At 45.6% G+C, this 19,315-nt stretch overlaps 1 protein-coding gene and 1 long non-coding RNA gene across 5 annotated transcripts in view; one reads left to right on the forward strand and one right to left on the reverse strand.

The window, feature by feature from the left end:
• Positions 1-19,315, forward strand: part of Tmem63c (transmembrane protein 63C) — a 95,706-nt gene that overhangs the window by 1,181 nt on the left and 75,210 nt on the right. The window lies entirely within an intron of this gene.
• LOC110346078 (uncharacterized) lies at positions 6,967-14,007 on the reverse strand. 4 transcript variants are annotated; one of them, XR_002389870.2, is made up of 3 exons: positions 13,286-14,007; positions 11,724-12,418; positions 6,967-10,213 (listed from the first exon to the last, which is right to left on the reverse strand). It is a non-coding gene; the product is annotated as an uncharacterized LOC110346078 (long non-coding RNA). The 4 variants fall into 4 exon arrangements; XR_015444948.1 differs by having other exon boundaries at positions 11,724-11,859; positions 13,286-14,002; XR_015444949.1 differs by lacking the exon at positions 11,724-12,418.

A 19,315-nucleotide genomic window follows, 5' to 3' on the forward strand; every position in this document is an offset into this window, starting at 1 on the left:
GCAGACACAATGGATGAGGACAGTTATTTATTTAGTAATACAGCTTATCAATAGAAAGGGGCCTGAAAGCTGCAGATCTACAGCCACCCCCCCTGAAGGAATGGAGTGAGAGGAAGGCCAGCCCAATCTTTTGTTTTTCTGAAATTGGTGCTTATCTCTTAGAAAATCAGTAAGGAGGTTAGTTGGAAACTTCACTGTGATTCTGGCCCTATCAGAGTTAAGAAGACTAAAACTGGACACTGTATTGCCACTTACTAGCTGCGTGAACTTGAGCGAGTCATTTTCTCTCTGTTGTCTGTATTTTCATCCATAAAATGTGAAATAGTGGTGTTGCTTTGTAGTAATGATGATGAAGTGAGAGATGATTAATTTAAGTTCCTTGGTCCCAGCAGGAGATTGGATAGTGTTCGTTTTCCTCTTATCTTTATCCACAGGACTGTCTTCTCTTCCCAACTAAACTGAGAGCTTCTGGCCTATATTGGAAATATTTTGGGCTCTTCTCTGATTTGCCCTGAGTAAGAGTGTATTGATTAATGGATCAATTTCAGTCTCTCTGAAAGGAAAAGCTCTACCTTGAGGTCTTTGAAATGTCTAGTGTGGATACATTTGCCACTGATCACAGGTCCTGCCACCGCCTACCCTCACTATAGTCTCATTCTCCATAAACAGTGTCAGAAAGTAATTTACAAACCACATTCTGCATTGGTTTAGTCACATGTTCTCCTAGTTAAGCTGTGACTGTACCTGCAGGTGGTCTCAAGGGGCAGGGGGCACAGATAAGCATCTGACTGCTGCAAGCACTTTCCCAGAGACTCAAATCTCGCTATTTAGTGGTGCTATTTGAATAAAATGAATTCCTCTTCCAAGTGGCAATCATTCCATTTTGCTACAAAAGGTTGTATGTAAAGAAAGAAACTCCATGGAGCAAGCAGCTTCTCTCTTAGGCAGGGAGCTCGCTGCCCCTGTGTGGGTTGGGCCCTACAACTCCTCAAATGTTTGGATGGAGAATGTTTCAAGATGAAAGGGGCTGCAGTGAAGAAGGAGGATGGGGGTATTTCATTTTCCTGCGCTTGTTTCAGACCAAAGAGGGTGAATACAGGCTGAGGTCTCAGGGTTAACTGCTTGGTGCTCTGAAATTAAGATTGTAATAGACATCCTCAGACAGGATGCTCTTTACTGTCAACAGCAAATCATAGCCAGGGGCAACCACAAAATACTCTCCAAGCCTCAGAAGGCTTAATAAGACTCCATCCCCAGCTGCTCAGATTTGGAAAACATGTAAGTGTAACCTTCATTTTAGCTGATCAAATGCAAGACAATTGGATTATCACAGAATTTCTATTTGGTGGTGGTAATTTACTTTGCCAACTCTGCCTTCATATTAACAACAATTACATTACTCTGATGTGATAAGGTGCTTTGCAGGTTACACAGTTCCTCCACAGAATTAAAATTTCATTCCATGAGTCTCTCAACAGCCTGTAAGCCGGCTGGAACAAGAAGTATTAAACCCATTTTTCTTATGAGGACACTGAGTGTCAGAGGTTTGCTGCATGTTAATTTGCAAGCTTTGCCTGGATCTGCTTTAGAATGTGCTTTGATGTGCAGAGGTCTCATTGATACTTAACTTTTTCTGGAACATGACATTTGCTAAAGGAAACAGGTATACTTCCCCAGAGTAAAAGATCTGTGTGATCTCCCTTTCTCTAAAGCTCCTCTACTCTTTACTTTGTGTCCCACCCTCTCTGCATCATTTGTCTCCAACATCACTTGGCACTATCAAACATAGTATATATTTATCTGGTTACATACTAGGTGCTCAATAAACATTGGTTGAATGAATTAATATACAAGGAGAAGTAAACATGTAAACCTACCTCATGTTAATCAAATGCCCTCAAGTTCTCTGCTGTTTGTGCTGCTGGAGGGGGTGTGTGTAATTGCAAAAAGGATGTTCAGCATCCAGGCCCACATGTCAAGGTAGAAACAGCAGGTGTGAATGTCACCCTGTGGGGGACAGGCAACCCCAGTGGTCTCCCTGGTGATTAATGCACCAGGGTAGAAATCTTGGCTCAGCTTGGAGGAGCCCCCTTTGTAGTGCTTGGGCAGTGGAAGAACGAATGTAATCTTTCCCCATTTAGCCACGGTTTCCAGGGACCACTTAGGCGCCCTGGTAGGTATGCCGATGCCCGAGCGAGGACCCGCGTGCAGCCATGCGGTGGTGGCAGCAGCAAGATTAATTGGTCCTTTCATCTTAGGAGCATGCAGGAGGCAGAGGAGGGAGAAGGAGGGGTTACAGGGAGGGAGGCGAGGAGGGAAGGAGAAGGCACAGGGGAGAGAAGGAAAGAGGAAGGGGAAGGGGGATGGCGAGAAAGTGCCCTGGGCTGTGCATCTGCCTACCTCAGGAGGGCAGGGACATCAGCTGTCTCTGCTGAGAGCCCGGCAGTGCCAGGTGTCCAGGATGGCAGGGAATGGAGCAGAAGGTTGACATCTCCATTAGAGGAGGGCGGGAGACCAGGGCAGTGCAGTCCCCGCAGTGCCCATGGCTGTTAGAGGCCTCTGGGGAATGTTGGTCACAGAGCAGCAGCCCACACAGACCTCACAGCCCAGCCCCTCCTGGTTCCCTCCGCCTGCCCAGCAAGATGGCCCGGGGCCCAGGAGAGAGGTAGGGTGGTGTCACGCAAGGAGCCTGAGCTGTCGGGTGTCCACTGACCTGGGCTTGAATCTCTGTTCCCATTCACTGGCTGTGTAACCTCGAGCAAGTTCCTTAGCCTTTCTAAGCCTCAAATTCTCTCTCCATTAAATGGGATTTTTGCCAGCTTGCTGAGTTCACCATGTGTTTTCGGTTGCAAAGGTGTCGCCTCCATAGCACTTGCCCTTTCCACCTGTCATGGCCCCCAGCTGCCACTGACACAGAATCCTGCCTGCAGCATGGCGCTTGCCACCCCGAGATCATCTTGTCTGAATGCTCATTTATGCAGTCATTGCCTCTTTCCCTCTGTGTGCTCCCAAGGGCAGGGATTTACCTGGCAGCCTTTTTTCTGTAGCCTATACACAACACAGAGTCTGACACACTGGGACCTCATTAAATATTTGAGTACATAGATTATAAATAAATAATAAATTCTACCTCAATACTTGACCTTTAAAAAAGCAGGCTTGGGGAGCAATGCATAAACAGAATTCAGTGAAAGATCCCTACTCCCTGGCTCCTATGATGTGCCAGGTACTGGGAGGCCAGGCGTCTACGCACGGGTGAGACCCTGCTGATTTTCTAGAAGGGGAAAATGGAGGCTCAGAGGGGTTAGAAAATCTGCTAAGATTGCAGAGCTTGCTGACAACAGATGTAAAATCCAGGTCACTTGATTTCAAGTCCTCACACAATGTGGCCCATGTCTCTCACACGTCGTCTTTCACCCCAGCATAGGAACAAATAACCTATTTTCCATATGGGGAGGTAACATACTATGCTGGTGTTGACCTCTCACACTTCAGTGTGCATTCGCCAGCCAGAGCCTCTTCTTAGTTATTTTTTTTTTTTTTTTGAAACAAGGTCTCATATTTTCCAGACTGCCCTTGAACTCACTATGTAGTGCAGGCTAGACTTGAATTTGTGGCAATCTTCCTGCCTCAATCTCCTGAGTTCTGGGATGACAGATGTGCACCACCGTGCCTGGAAGTCACAACCTTTTCCCAGTGAAACAAAGTATGGTCAAGTGAGCTTTGTAGGGGAGATGAAGAGCAGAATGGTGTAGGGGAGAAGGCTTAAATAGTTTTGCAGTAGGAGATGAAAGGAGAGATAGGAGGAGCAAAGGAGTCAAAAGAAAGAGTCCAAAGAGCATTTAAAGACAGATTATTAAGCGCAAGGTCCTGAGTTCGATCCCTGGTACCAAATAAATAAATAAATAAATAAAGACAGGTTATGGGGCCCAGTGGCCTAATGTAGATTTCTGCTCTGCCAGTCAACCTTTGTGCAATCTGGAGCAAGCCAGTCATCTTAGTCCATTTTCTGTTGCTATAACAAAATACCCAAGAGCCAGTGGTTTATAAAGAATAGAGGTTCATTTTCACAGTTCTAGATGCAGGCATCTGGTGAGCACTTCTTGCTACACTGTAGTATATCTGAGGTGTCACACAGGAGACAGGGAAAGTGTGCCAGAGAGGACTTACTTTTACAGCAAATCTGGTCCCCAGTGAACCCACTGATCCATGGATGGATTAATCTCTCATGATCCAATCACCTTCCAAAAACTGCATCTCAACACTGCTGCACTGGGGACCAGTTAACTTCACTGTGTCTGCTTCCTGATGTGTAGAACAGGGTTGGTTACAGTCTCAAACTCATGGAGTTGTCATGTAGACTAAACAAGATAGCATAGGTAAAAGATGTAAAGAGGAGCTGGCGTCATGAGCTCTAAATGAGTGACAGCTACTGTAATTACTTATTATGTTTTACAGCATGTAACAGAACCCAAGAAAACATTGGTTTAAACTCTGATGGAAGGTTTTTTTTTTAACTCACATTAAAAAAAAAGTTTAAGAGAGCTGATCTAGGACTGGTGCTCAGGCTCTATGATTGTGTGAGACCCAAATTCTTTCTATCTTGTTGCTCTATCATTCCAAGCATGTTGCCTCTTGGTCCAGAATGGTTGCTCCTGTGCCAGTCATCATGTGCATGTTCTTGCCAGCAAAAAGAAAAAGAGGAAGGAAGGTTTCTCTCTTTAAGGACATTTCCTGGAAATTGGCCTTAACATATGGATTTATCTCTCATTGGCCAGAACTTAGTCCCATGGCTACAGGTCAAACTACAGGTCACTATGTAACCAACTAACATTCGTGAGGGGCATTGAGAAAGAGGAAGGAAATGGATTTGGTGGACAGCCTTGTAGCTTTGCACCTCAGGTGTGAAGCATGTTTTTCTGGCATTCCTGTCTCTGAGAGTCCACTTCTGCATTGGTCAAAGGGGACTGGCTCCTGCTCTCTGCCCTGTCTGCCCTCCCACTGGCCTTTGCCTTCTGCTTGGCCCAGGAAAGGCAGCTTCATCCTGTCAAGGCCATGACCCTTGTGAACGTAGACAGGAGCACAGGAAGCAGCTCTGGTCAGCATCCCCAACCACCTGGACTCTAGATAAGATTGAAACCTGGACCTGGGTGAAGGAGAACAGGGAGACAGAAAATACAGACTCCAAATATGTTTTTAGTTTTTAAAATCATAGGAGTAAGAGCTGGGGATTTAGCTCAGTGGTTCTGGCGTCTGCCTCACAAGCACAAGGTCTCAAGTTCGATCCCTGGGACCAGAAAAAAAAAATCGTAGGAGTAATATATATTGGAAGAAAATACAAAAGAAGTTTTAAAATTAAAAGCAAAGCAGAAATCTTTTAAGCCTATACCCAGAGATAGACATCATTAACATTTCGTGTGCATCTTTTAATCTTTAATTTATTCAGAGTTTTTCCTCTTAATTACAAATTTAGGCTCATCTCTTTGACTGCTTTTATAGCCAGCTGTTAAAACTCAGTAATACCCAGACAACCTTTCCATTTTGCTCATACATTTCTGCAACATAACTTTAAATGGACAGCTAGGATACTTCCTTCCCTCTTACAGAATTGAGGACCATGATATGGCTTGGATCTTAGCACCTGGTCAAAATATAGTTTCTGGTTTCATCTTCAGTTTTGGCCTCTGAAGGGACAGATAGCAGGTTTGAACTTCAGCATCAGCTCTGGTTCCCTGGACCCAGGTATGATCAGGGACACTGTGACCCTACCCTGGCTGGTGGCCTTTGTGTGCAGTAGGTGTAGTGATCTTCTTTATGCACACGTGTTAATAATCACTTCACTTGCAACAAATACGTTCTCCAGTTCTAGCAGTCCGCTAAGGTATAAATGTATCTTCACTGTTGTATAAGTAAAGTGTAATCACTCATAGTCTGTCTTTATATACAGAAGAAGTTATTAAGAGCTCTTAAGTGTTTAAATATAGAATGAAACACACTGATAGCTAGTAATAAATATTGAGAAAGCATGTCAGCTAGATACTTTTAGAAGATACTATATGAGGCAAAAATGAAACATTAAAATAATACTATGAGGCATGATTATAGATATTACATTATATCATAGTTTTATCCTTGGAGAATTGTTTGGGATAATAACATTCATAACACAAAGTAGCTTTCCAAATTGTATTCAATTCACAGCTACTTTTATTCTATTTAAACCATAATTTTTTTAAACAGCCAATTGGTAATTCTTTACATTTTGTAAAGATAAAAGAAAAACATGTCAACTTAACCAACTTAAGAATTTCAAGAGGAAGAAAAACTCCTAAAAGTCACATATGATGTATGATAAAAATATGGTGAATACATAAAGCACATTGCCATTAATTCCCCTCAGAATACTCCTCCTCTTTGGAACACACTTCTCCCATCATTTTTGCCACTGTCTGAAGCAGTTCTGAAAGTCTTCTTTTGTGAGTGTCTTTATTTGCACTGTTGTGGCTGTCCCTCAATCTCTTGAATTGGTTCAAAACATTTACCTTTCATGATCATTTTGACTTTGGGGAAGAACCAGAAACCTCACGGTGCTAGATCTGACAAGTAAGGTGGATGAGGACACACTGCAATGTTTTTATTTGCCAGAAGTTGCTGTAAACATTTTTAATTAGTTCAGGACATTGAGGCAGGCACACACACGCACTCACACACAAAAAAACACTCACAAAAGAAGACTTCTAGAACTGCTTCAGAAAGTGGCAAGAATAATAGAATAAGTGTGTTCAAAGTGAGGGGGACTAATGACAATGTGTCTTTTCTGTAATAATTTTTTATTTAAACATTGACTATAGTTTTTGATCAATATTTCTGTGGCAAATCATATTTAACCCAACATGGGAAAGAATATACAGAATATGGAGAAAAGAAGAAAGTATTGGGAAAAAATGAGGCCGTCACACTCTCCCACAAGCATCAGTCAATGTAAGCATCAATTTATTAACACAAATGTGCACAGTATTTAACATAGAAACAATCCATCTTCTGCTAATACTGAGAAAATGCTGTTCTTGAGCTGTAACGTTAGACTGTCAAACACTGGCAGTGAAACATGTCGATTAGGATGTTGGCACTGCAAAGTCTGATAACATTTTCTTGAAATTCACTCCTTTACCAAAGACACTGGCTGCATGAAGATGGTGGAAAGCGTTGGCCTTGGCTTCTGCTGAGTACTGATCTTAGCACTTGACCATTTGGCATCCAGCCAAGATGTGTATTGAATGTGTCTCTAACTTTAGATTATTTCCAGTTTCTCACTATTATTAGCAACATTGCAATGAATGTCCTAGCACAACACTCTGAGGGGCCTGTGACTATTTCCTTAGCTGAATTCCTAGAAATGAAATGGCTGGGTCAAAAGGATCCTGTTGCCTACCTACCCACTGGAAAGTGTGTACCAACTTCCCTCCCATAGGAGGAGCGAGATGGAGTGAGCTCAATCCTGCCTCCTCATCAGTTTTAGGACCTGCAATTTCAAGTGCTCATGCCAATTGTGGTAGGCAGTTTGATGGCAGAGAATAGAATCCTTCAGCTGGCTCCAGACGCCCCCTGGGTCCCAGAGCTGAGATTGCATCTCTAATTTATTTTGTGTTTAGCTTGTTTCCAGCATGGTTGGAGGCCTTTTAGTTACTTCTTGCATTACCTAAATGGCTACAAAGTAAATATGACTGGCTTCATTTCATGGATGAAGAAACTAAAACTCTATGGGTCTGTGGCCTTGCTTTGAGCCAGACATGGAGGTGTCCAGAGGCTTGGCCACACAGTAGTCTGGAAGCCTCTTCCTGCAGGTAAAGGAAACTTGCAACTGTTCTCTCTCCCTGGGAATCAAAGGGACCCTGAACTCACCTAGCCAGCTTCAGATCCAGCCAGGACTAGAGGAAAAGGAGAAAAGCCAGTGCCCAGGCACTCACTGTGCTCTGGGCTCAGCTTCACACTGAGAACTTTATATTCATGCATTTGTGCCACAGTTTCCTGATTGTTTCTGAGGGAAGATGTGCCAGAGCCTGTCTTCCCTTTGGCCACCCATGCATGCATGTGTGTAACTCAGATCTAATGGTGCTGGCAGTAGGTCCAGGGTCAGCCACTGGCTTCTAGGACTTTACATATATTATCTCACTTAAGTCTCATTCACAGTGCCAGCTGGGTTATTATCCCTTCATACTGAAGAGTAGACAGTAGCCTAAGAAAATGTCCAAGTACGCACAGCTAGTAATTGGTGAAAAATTCAGATAAGTACCTGGCCCAGCGTAGGTGTCTGGGACGTGTGCCTGGAGCGGGTGGAAGGATGCATGGATTCTACTGGGTCTCATGGTGAAACTAGGGCAGGCAGATGGCTGTAGCACCTCTGGATGAGCCAGGGACTCTCATGCAAGAAGGAAGCAGACAGGACTGGAGCCTCCATGGTGATGGGTCTTTTTTTTTTTTTTTTTCATGCTCTCAAGTGAGAAAAGGTGCATCTAGGGCTGCTCCACATGTTGTTCAGGTTCTACACTGTATGATTCTAGGGAGGCTTCTTTTTTTTTCCCCATTTACCACAAATTTGAATGATTATTATGACAAATTTCCAGTAGATGGCAGTAAAGCAACTCGAGTTTCTGTTCCTTGTTCTGTTTGTGCAAATGCACTGTTTGGGCTATCACCAGTGCTGGTCGAATCTGTCTCCCAGACCTCCAAGCTGCTGAGGGATTGCCTGACAGCTTTCCCCTCCCTTGTCCCACCCCTTCAGCACCTCAGGACGTCACAAACCTGACCCAGGGCCTCCGTGTTGGGATGAGCAGTTGGGAAAAGGGTGCCTTTGTGTAAGAATCTCATGTGCAGCCTTTGTTTCAGGTAGGTGAAGTTTTTCATTCAAAACCCGGGGTTCAAGTTCCTGCTCCTGCACTTCCTCGTGGCTGATCCTGAGCAAGCAGTTTCCAAGTTCCGGGTCCTTGCTTTCTCCTCTGAAGATTGCAGTCATAGCCCCTGTTGTTGGAGTTGTGAGGAGCCAGTGCTACCCTGAGCATGACCATGTGTCGCAAGCTTTGAATCACCTTGTCCCAGAGGGACATCCTCCACTGAGAAAACTCAGAGCTGCACAGTTGGTCTGAGAGGCTGAGCTGCACTGTGGAGGGAGTGCTGGTTACAGGATATCACATAATTAGCCCGCAAAGGTTTATTGAGCACCTACTGTATGCTATGCATTGTGCTGGTCTCTACCCTCAAATTACCTGTAATCCCCCGGGGCCAGAGTAGTTAACATGGTTGCTGTTTTGTTTGTTTTGTTTTTTTGCTTCTAGGGATGGAACCTGGGACTTTCGGCAGGCTAAGCACACATTCTGCCTCTGAACTACACCCAAGCCCTGCATCTCATTTCAGGATCACACTCATCCCATTCCTCTGGGACTGGAGGAAAAGAGGCTTTGCCTCCCCCTTCCTAGCTCCTAGGCCCCTTCCTGACTGAGCACTCCCCAAGGACAGGGAGGGGGAAAAGCTTAGCAGGCTCTCCCCTACCCTCATCCTGGAGGAGCTGGCTCATGGCTTTCACTTGGGGTTCGATGGCTGGGAAGGGACAGGATACCTAAGGAGATAGTGGCTTGCCTAAGATAGTATGTGTCTCCTCTCATGTAATGGAAGCCCCAGAGTTAATATGGCCACTCTACATTGTCAAGAGGGACCCAGGCTCTCCCTAGCTCCCTGTTCCCTGAAACCTCAGTTGTCCTTCTTGTTCTCATGTTGAAGCAGCAGCACAGGGCTGGTCCTTCATGATATTAGGACTCAGCCCCCTTGTATATAATTTACCTACCATTCTCTAGTATGTACCTTTCAATTCATGGTCCAAACAGGCTGCTCAGGGCCAGGGATTTAGCTCAGTGGTTTCGCCTCCTGCTGCGCAAGTGCAAGGACCCAAGTTCGATCCCTGGTACCAAAAGAAAAACAAACCCAGGCTGCTCAGTGGCTAGCCATCAAGTCACCATCTCATCAGCAGAATGGGGGAAAGAAGGCATGAGCAAAGGCATATCTCTGTCCCCTAGGGCACTCTTTGGAACTTACTCATACTTCCATTTGGCTCCCATTTGCTGGGACATAGTCACGTGAGCAAATCTACATGCAAAGATGATTAGGAGATAAGTCTTTATTCCAGGTGGCTCTTTGCCTAGTTAAAACTCGAGTCCAATTCCTAGGGAAGAAGAGGAGAGTGGCTATTAATGAACCATGAGAATCCTCTACCACATCTTGGCTATGAAGTACCATCTCCAGGCTATAGGGAACGTCTCTACCCCACAGGCTCCCTGGCATAAAATAATCAGGACAATAATCCCAAAGTCATAACATCACAGAACAAGAATTACACTAATTCAGTAATGGAGTAATTTCCTCTCTCCACATAAATGACATTTGTGTTCTGTTGTCATTGCCAACATTCAATCCGGCAAACCCCAAGCTCTCAGCCGCCCACAGACCCTGCCAGTCCCTGTAGGGCACCACCAACTCCGGCCCTGAGATGATGTCCTGCCCCCATGGCTGCCTGTTCCCTCTAGAGTGGAGCCTGGCTCAAGTGAAGGTGATGGGGGTGGGGACTGAGGGGGAGGCCATGACAGCAGCAGATGCTCGGCAGGGATGGCTGTGGTTGCCTTGGTGAGCTGGACAAAGAGACTTCTATGGTGTGGCTAAATGTGTCATCCTGACTGCCAGCATCTTCTACGAACTCAGAAGACACCCTTGGAGGCTGAGGCTCCTCAGTCCCACCTTGTTCCCTGGGCCCCCTTTTAAATACTCAGGTTCCTGAGGGCTGCCCAGTGGTTGGCACCGTCACTCAGCTCTAGAGGTGGCAGCCTGGGACTGGAAGCAGCTTTCTGACTCTAAAGCCACAACACCTTCATGAGCTGCCCATCCCAGGTAGGATGCTGGCAGCTGGAGGAGTTCCCATCAGGCTGTCAGATGGCAGGGAGATGTCGGGGCCAAGAGAGCATGCCCAGCACTCACTGTCCCCCCTCTTTCCAGGGACAAGTGTGGAGCAGGGAGAGAAATCTGCTCCTGCTGGAAATGTCACCTGCAAGCCAGGACCCTGGCCTGTGGCCTGGGTGGTGACCAGAGATGCAGGGCTGCAGACACCACTGCTCTCAGTGCCCCAGTGGCTGCCTCATCAGCCTAAAACCTGATCTCCAGGACACTGCTCTGCCCTCTCTGTCTCTCAAACCTAGCAGAAGCTCCCTCACCTTTGCTCAGCAGACGAGGCTGCCTCTCCACACCTGAAGTTCCCCCAGGGCTCCCCGGGCTCTGGCCTGCTCTGCCCCAGCACCTCCATCCACCACCACCTCTTGGTCCCAGGGCTGCTGGAGCAGGGTAGTGCTGGGATATCCCAGGGACCCTCAAAGGGTCAAGTGCCTTCCCCCTCACAGGGCTGGCTCAGCAGGGCAGCAGCCTGTCTGGGCAGCCTGTTCATGTTTCCCCACACTCCTTGCCCTCCTCCTTGGTTGCACTCAGCAATCTAGGAAGGAGAGAAGGGGTCAGGGTGGGGGGACGGTTAGGGTAAGGCTGTCATGGTCCACCTCCTGGAAACAGGCCCGGGGCCCAGGATATTGTGCAAGTTTATATGCATGCACTTGCTCCTACATAAACACATATTCGCCTGTCCACACTGGTATTTATCAAGCTTGTGCACACATGTAACACACTCACGTGCATACCCTAGTCCAGAGTCTGCTAGGCTGTCCTCTCTCAGGGTTTGGAGTCTGAACTCTGAAGTCAGATAACCACGGTGTTTTCTTTATGTAGTATATTATGGTTTTTAAGCAATTGATTCTCATTTCCAGAAGGCACCATCTGAGATTTGAACCACACAAAGGTGCCATGAGTGCAGTGTCTTCTTCCTGTCCCCATGGCCAATGTCTATTTCCCTCTTCAGGGACAACATTGCCAACACCTCCTCCCATCACCTAGACCGGGTCTGCTTGTCCCTGGCTAGCCTGGGTCCTTGCTTAGAGATAATGGAAATTAAAACTGAGGCAATAGCATGAATCTTCGGGCAAAGCTTTAACTGGAAAGGAAGAGAAAATAGGGAGGGACTGAAGGGGGACAGCCCTGGAAAATCAGACTGGCCCCTTAACAAAGGAAAAGGAACCAGGTCTTAAGGGGTTGCTGTGGTGGGCTAGGGTCTGGTCGATCATTCTCTCAGCTCCAGTTTCACAGCTCCAGGGCTTTTATAGCTTGAGAAGACAACCCCATCTCTATGAGATAGGAAGTTCCTGCTTTGGAGGGCAGAAGTGTCAGTTTTGCAGAGGCTCTGGTAGAATACAAGATGACTTGGGGTTTAGGTGCCCATTCCTGGGAGTCCAAACTGGTACTTGAATCTCCGTGAATCTCTTACCTTGATGCCCTCAATCTTGAAGAAAGATGAGATAGGTTATGTAAATGAAGGGCTAATCAACCTTGTATCAGCAGTGTTTAGATGGACACCCCTTAAATAATGAACATGCTTGTAGGCAGAGCTGAGTGGGGGAGTCTCACCCAAAGTCTAAGGCAATAAAGGAAACATGCAAAATGAAGGCCAAACTTAGTGCCACTTTTAGTTATCCATTTGGCATCTTGTGGGCCTAAGCAATAAGTCCCCCCGCCCAAAAAAAACCCAGCTTATAAGTCCCTGAGTATCCCAGAAGAAAGCACAAATTATGCTTTTAATAAGTAACAGGTTGAAAGCCAGCTAGTTTATCCTCTGTCCTGGGACAATCCCCAACAGGTTTATTTTCTCATCTAGCTTACTCTTAGAGACACTATGGTGAGGACATAGTTCATGTGTGTGTGTGTGTGTGTGTGTGTGTGTGCACGCATGGATATGATGTGTGTTTGTTGAACCCAGGCCCTTCACACTGAGCTACATCCTCAGCCCTTTTAAAATTTTGAAAGAATGTTGTTAAATCACTAAATCACCCAGGCTGGGCTTGAACTTGGGATCCTCCTGCCTCAGCCTCCCAGAGTGCTGGGACTACAGGTGTGCACCTCCACAGCAGGTTTAGGACACCCTGGTTTTTATAAAGCACCTGTTTTTTGAGGCCAGGAAGATTGTCTGGGGGATTGAGAGGGTAGGAAAGAATATATACCATAGGTCCTGAGTTAAGGTCCTGGAGCATACCTGCCCCTGTTCCCATAGTGGCCTCTCTGGCCGTGAGCAAGCTGCATGAGATGCACACACACACGCCCAGCCTTCTGCTCTCCTGCCCAGTGTTCCTCCCCATGACCGCCCCATACTCACGTGCACAGACAGCGCCTAGCCTCTCCAGTGGCTGCTGGGGGTCCTGCCCTGCAGATGCACAGTGATTTACAGGAAGCATCTTTCCGGATGAGCACAGGTTGTTTCTAGCTGTTTCTCTTCATTGCTGCTGCTGCGGTCCTTTAGTGAGTGTCCGTGCTGGTAACTTTAGCCCTGGGGACAGACCTATCCCTCAGTAGAGGGCACAAATGGGGGGTGGCCTGGTGGTGCTCCTTTTCTGAATCTGTGGATGAGGACAGTCAGAGTGCGTCCTCACTGGGCAGTGGTGAACGAGGTCCTGTGAGGACCCCCATGCATAGAGAAGCAGCTGGAAGGGGCCAGGGTGAGAGCTGAGGGAGGGTCTGAGGCAGCCCCACCCCAGGATGGCTTCCGGCTTTGTGACTGGCATCAGGGAGTCAGGCCTGTGGGCCAGCTGTGTGGGTGCTGCAGGGATAAGAAGCAGGACAAGGCCGAGGACGGGTGGCAGATGCATGGAGCTGGCAGAATGGAGCAGGCTTGGCTGTGTTGCTGAGTCATTCCCACCAGAGCCTCGGAGAGGGGTAGGCGCGGTGCGCGCGCACACACACACACACACACACACACTCACACACCGCAGATCTCTAGGGAAAAGGAGCCCTTTCTAGCAGAGAGGCTTTGTCCCCACACACGCGTAAAAGCCAGGCAGACAAAGGATAGCAGCTCCTGGCCAGTCCCTCAGCTGCCATTTTCCCCACCCCCTTTCTCACCTCCCCCTGTTGCCACGGCCTTCTCCTTCCCTAGACTGTCCCCAGGGTGACCCCAGGATGACCCAAGATGATGGACCCCTATTTTCCCCTCCCTGTTCACCTTCATTTGCACCTGGCTCCTGGCCCTGGGGCTCCCACCTCAGGGCTCCACTGTCCGGCTCTGGGGTGGTACCCGAGGGAACGGACTTTGAAGAGGTCTGGCCCATGCAGAGGTGAGATCCAGGGAAGGCTGGGTGGAGAATGCCACGTTTTCTTTCAGTACAACCACTTTTCGTCTTAGTACAAAATCTTGACGCTCGGCTGTGTTTCTATTCACAGGTCCTGCCTTATGAGAAAGTCTGAGTTGGACAGGATTTAAGCAAGAAATGATTTGCTTTGTCTCTAGGCACAGCCTTTGACTACACTTTGTTGGAGCCCCTCTTCTGTCCCTGGATGATATTCCTGGGAGATTCATTAGCCTTCTGGTTCTCTTCAGTTATTAAACATCCAGGCTAGTCCAGTTTAAAGAACAAGTTAAACACCATATGCAAGTGTAGCTGCAGGGCAGCTGCGGGGACTCCTCTTCCTCCCTCCCCCTCAGCTCTTCCCTTTCCAGGAGGTAGGGGTGGGAACAGGAAGGGAGCCCTCACGCAGGCCTGGCTCTGGGACAAGCTTCTAACGGGGTTCAGGGTCAAGTTGCAGGGGAGAGGGCAACTCTGCATAGATTTCTCCCACCACCCTCTCAGCTTGAACACCTGGAAGCCCACCCCTGAAATCCCTCCCCTGCACCTCCCATGTTTACCGGACTCCCAGGAAACCCCCCATACTCCTCTCAGGCCACACAAGGTGGGGCACGCAGGCCCCTCCACCACCCCAGCCACGCCCAGTGCCTCTGTCCTTCCTCCTCACTCCTGCCTCCTTCAGCCATGGGACGCTGTCTTTCCCCTCACAGGGACTACCGTCTCTGGGAGCAAGTCTTACAGCCCACCTCCTCCCAGAAAGGGGAAGGCAGAGCCAGAGGACTCCTGCCCCACCAAGAAGGAGGGGAGCTACAGGGGAGCCCCCGGAGCAGGTGCATAGGGTCCCGTGCCCAGAAGCACTTCGGAACCTCGCGCTTGAGAGGCAGGCACCAGAACCAGAGCTAAATCCCCAGCCCCATAACTTCTATTTCTTTGTTGATACTGACTACTTGTGAGACATCACTCTCATGGTTTCCTTTAGGTCTTTGTATATTGTTTCTTTACATTATTTGAGCATATTTTAAATAGTTAATTTAAAGTCTTTTAAAAGGAAATCCAAGCCAGATGTTGTGGTGTACATCTGCAATCCCAACACGCTGGGAAGACTCAAAAGTTTGAGCCCAGCCTGAGCAACTTAGTGGTTTAATGAGACCTTGTCTTAAAAAAAAAAAGGCTGGGATGTAGCTTAGTGTGAAGGCCCTGCATTCAATCTCTAATACCACAAAATAAGTAGTCAATGTTTGGGATTCTTCGGGGACAATTTTTATTCACGGCCATTTTTCTTACCTATGAGCCATATTTTCTTATTTTCTTTCTTGCCTTATAATGTTTTGTGAGAAACTGGATGTTTTAATATTATGATGTGGTAGTGCTAGAAGTCATTCTTGTTTTCCTGAGTTTATTGTTTCTTTTTGTTGTAGTTGTCTTTATGGTTTGTTTAGTACCTTTTCTTTTTTTTTTTTTTTTTAATTTTTAGTACCGGGGATCAAACTCGGGTCCTTGTGCTTGCTCAGCAGGCGGCGAAACCACTGAGCTAAATCCCCGGCCCTTGTTTAGTACCTTTTCTGAACTAATTTCTGAGCTATGTATTTTTATTGTTGTTGTCTATGGCCACTGACACCTGTATTCTCTTAGCCTTGTGATCAGCTAGTGATTGAACAGAGATTTCCTTTAATATAAGCAACAAAAATCTGCTAGTCTTTGCAGACAGGCTGTGCTTGTGTGCGTGTGTGCGTGTGTGTGTGTGTGTGTGTGTGTGTAGCACTACAGGATGCCTTCTGAACTCATCTAGGTAGCTTATGACTCTGCCCTGGTCTCCAGTTTCTTCTTTTTTAAAAATTTATTTTGTTTTTATTTTAATGTAATACAAATAGCTATTAATAAAGAAAATATAAAGCCATTCTATGAAAAAATAAATTTTCATAACCAAAATAATTAGAGAATAACAATGGTAAATACACTGTGTATCATGATCTTAAAAGAATATATTTTCATTTGCTAATCTATCTCTCAACTCATTTCCTAATAATACTATATTTTTGCATCATACCACAGCGATATATGCATACCCATGTTTGTAGCAGCATAGTTTGTAATAGCTAAATCTTGGAAACAACCCAAATGCCCATCAACAGATGAATGGATAAAAATGACATTTCTTTTTTTATATATATAATGGAGTACTACTCAGCGATAAAGCATAAACCCGAAACTTTTCTAGGTAAATGGACATACCTTGAGACCATACTCTTACGTGAAATAAATCAAACACACATATTTAAATATCGCATTGTCTCTCTGGTGTGAGAAACTGGAAGTGTAAATAAGAACCAAAATATATAATAGATATTATGAAATAGGAAGAAATTGTTCAAAATTATACCGAATGTGAGACACTTTGTTAGTAATTAAAATGTTTAATCCAGTTTCTTCTTGTACAGAGACTGAAGTTGTGTAGGGTTGAGGGCTCAGGGCCTTCTTGGGTCCTTTCTGAGCATGATCCTAGCCCTGGGCATGGACTTGCCCTCTAGATTCCCAGGGGTACATTAGAGCTTTTCAAAACCCTTATTTCAAATAGAACTTCACAAAATAGGAGAGGAGGGATCTTCCTTGAAAGGGTTTCTGGATGCACCAATAACATCAAAACCATTTAGCAGATCACTTAGCTCATGGTCAGCGAGTATGCTGAGGCAGAACACTGACGCCTCAGAAGCAGCTGCCGTGTCATGGTGACAGCGATCAAAATAGTTAAAGTGAGGAAGCCAGCCTTAGGAAGGGGAGAAAACTCTTTTCCTAGTGTTGCTTCCAAATCATGCATTTCTTATGGGACTGGGGTATGAAGGGGGGAGCTGCAGAAAGAGGTGCACTGAAACCATCTGCAAGCAGCCTGTCCCTTCCCACAGCTGCAGCTTGCTCAGGCAGTAGCCATAGTGGAGAAAAATTTAAGCAATGGTGTGTATGTGTGTGTGTGAGTATCATTGCTGCAAATGGTTTTCAATGCTATAATGTTATTCAGGCTTCATACAAAATAATATAGACATTTTATTCCCTTTTTCATGCTCTGGAACAGTTTAAATAACACTGGCATCATCTGACTCACTCATATAATTTCTCTAGTTAAATGATTTCTTGCTTTACTATCATTTAGCCATCTACTGGCTCCAAATGCCTCAGATAAAAGGAGTTTTATAATTTGTGAGAAAAAACTTTGGGGGTTACTGAAGATTGAACCCAGAACCTTTAAACATCCCTAGCCGTTTTTAATTTTTTAAATTTATTTTATTTTATTTATTTATTTTTGGTATGGGGATCGAACTCTGGACATTGCGCTTGAGAGGCAGGTGGTGGTACCACTGGGCTAAATCCCCAACCCTCTAGCCCTTTTTAAAAATTTTATTTTATATTTTGAGAAAGAGTCTCACTAAGTTGCTAAGTTGCCCAGGCTGGATTTGAATTTGTGATCCTCCTGCCTCAGCATCCTAGAGTGCTGGAATTACAGGCATACACCACATGACCAGCTAATTTCTAAATTTTTATACTATCCTGATAATCATAAGAGTATTAAAATGTTTTTAAAATTTTTAAAATTATTTTATTTTTTTAAAAAATCTTATTAAATAGAGGAAATAAACAAGAATGTGCACATGTCATTATGAAAAATTCAGTGCATTATAATAAAAACAATAAAAGAAGAAACTTAAAGGCTAAATGTTTACAGGGAACTGGCTAAAGAAATAATGGGATTTTTCTACACAATACAATACTATTTGCCTATTAAAATTATTCCGGGCAAGGAGGAATAAGACTTTTATTTTTTAAATTCATTCGCGAATTATCTGAAGATTTCACACAAGGAAATTGTTACTGTTATGATAAATAATATATAATTTAAAAAAATTTTTGAGACAGGGTCTTGCTATGTAGTTCAGTCTTGTCTTGAACTCACTATGTAGCCCAGACTGGCCTCAAACTCACCTCAATCCTCCTGCCTCAGCCTCCCAAATGTTGGGATTACAGGCATGTACCACCACACCTGGCAATTCCTAAATTTAAAAACTTTATTTTGAAAACCATCTCATTTCCCAGCCTACCTGTAAAGCTTTTTGATCAAGCTACTGTTTTCACCAAATGTTTCTGACACATGTACACCTCTACCAGTATCAACCTCACCCGGAGACAGTTCCCAGTGAAGTGAAAGGCAAACTCTTTTTTTTTAGTCCTCTGGCCACCAAAGAAATCAAAATAAATAATTTTAATTTGGGGGAACTTCTGCTTGCTCTCTACTGGTCCTGGGAGCGCAAGCTTTGTCATCAAAGCACGGCTGATCTGGAGAGCGGGGCTGACATCAGTCAGGTCAAAACCCCGAAAGGCTCTCTTAGTGAGATTCAGCCATTGGGGCTTTTTGTTTCCACTTCCTTGATTAAGCCGTCCCCTGGTTGCTGCAAGCATCTGGTTAGTTTCCAGAGCTCCGAAGGAGCCCATTCTGATGGTTTCTGCCACTCGTTGCTTTGATAAAGGAACAGACTTTTGGGTTACCTATTATGCCATTTCCACAAATATTCCACTTAAATGTTGTTTTAGTCACTTACCTTGTCGTTGGGACACAATACTTGACACCCACAAAGGATAAGAGGTTTATTTTGGCTCACAGTTACAGGTAACTGCTGGCTGTCTCCAAGGCCAGTGGCATGGCAAGCGGAAGCTGGGAGGGAGACAATGCCCTTCCGGGTCATGCCCCCACTGACCTGCTGCTTACCAGGCACCATCTCATAACATCTAGTCAGGAGCCACATGAGGTTTGTGGGGGTCATCTAGATATAAATAACAAAGATGGGCCTGGTGGTGCACGCCTGTAATCCCAGCACTCAAGAGGCTGAGGTAGGCTGCAAGTCCTAGGCCAGCCTGGGCTACATAGCGAGTTTGAGGCCGGCCTGCACTACACAGCGAGACCCTGTCTCAAAAAAACAAAAAAACCCAAGGCGTAACAAATCCAAAATGCAAAAAACCATAACATTTAAAAGATAGTTGAGCTGGGGATTTAGCTCAGTGGTTCCATCACCTGCCTTGCA

This window comes from Heterocephalus glaber, unplaced genomic scaffold (genome assembly GCF_053883595.1).
Source record: "Heterocephalus glaber isolate CG9 unplaced genomic scaffold, H.glaber_assembly_v1.0 deba00001608, whole genome shotgun sequence".
Lineage (NCBI taxonomy): Eukaryota > Metazoa > Chordata > Mammalia > Rodentia > Bathyergidae > Heterocephalus > Heterocephalus glaber.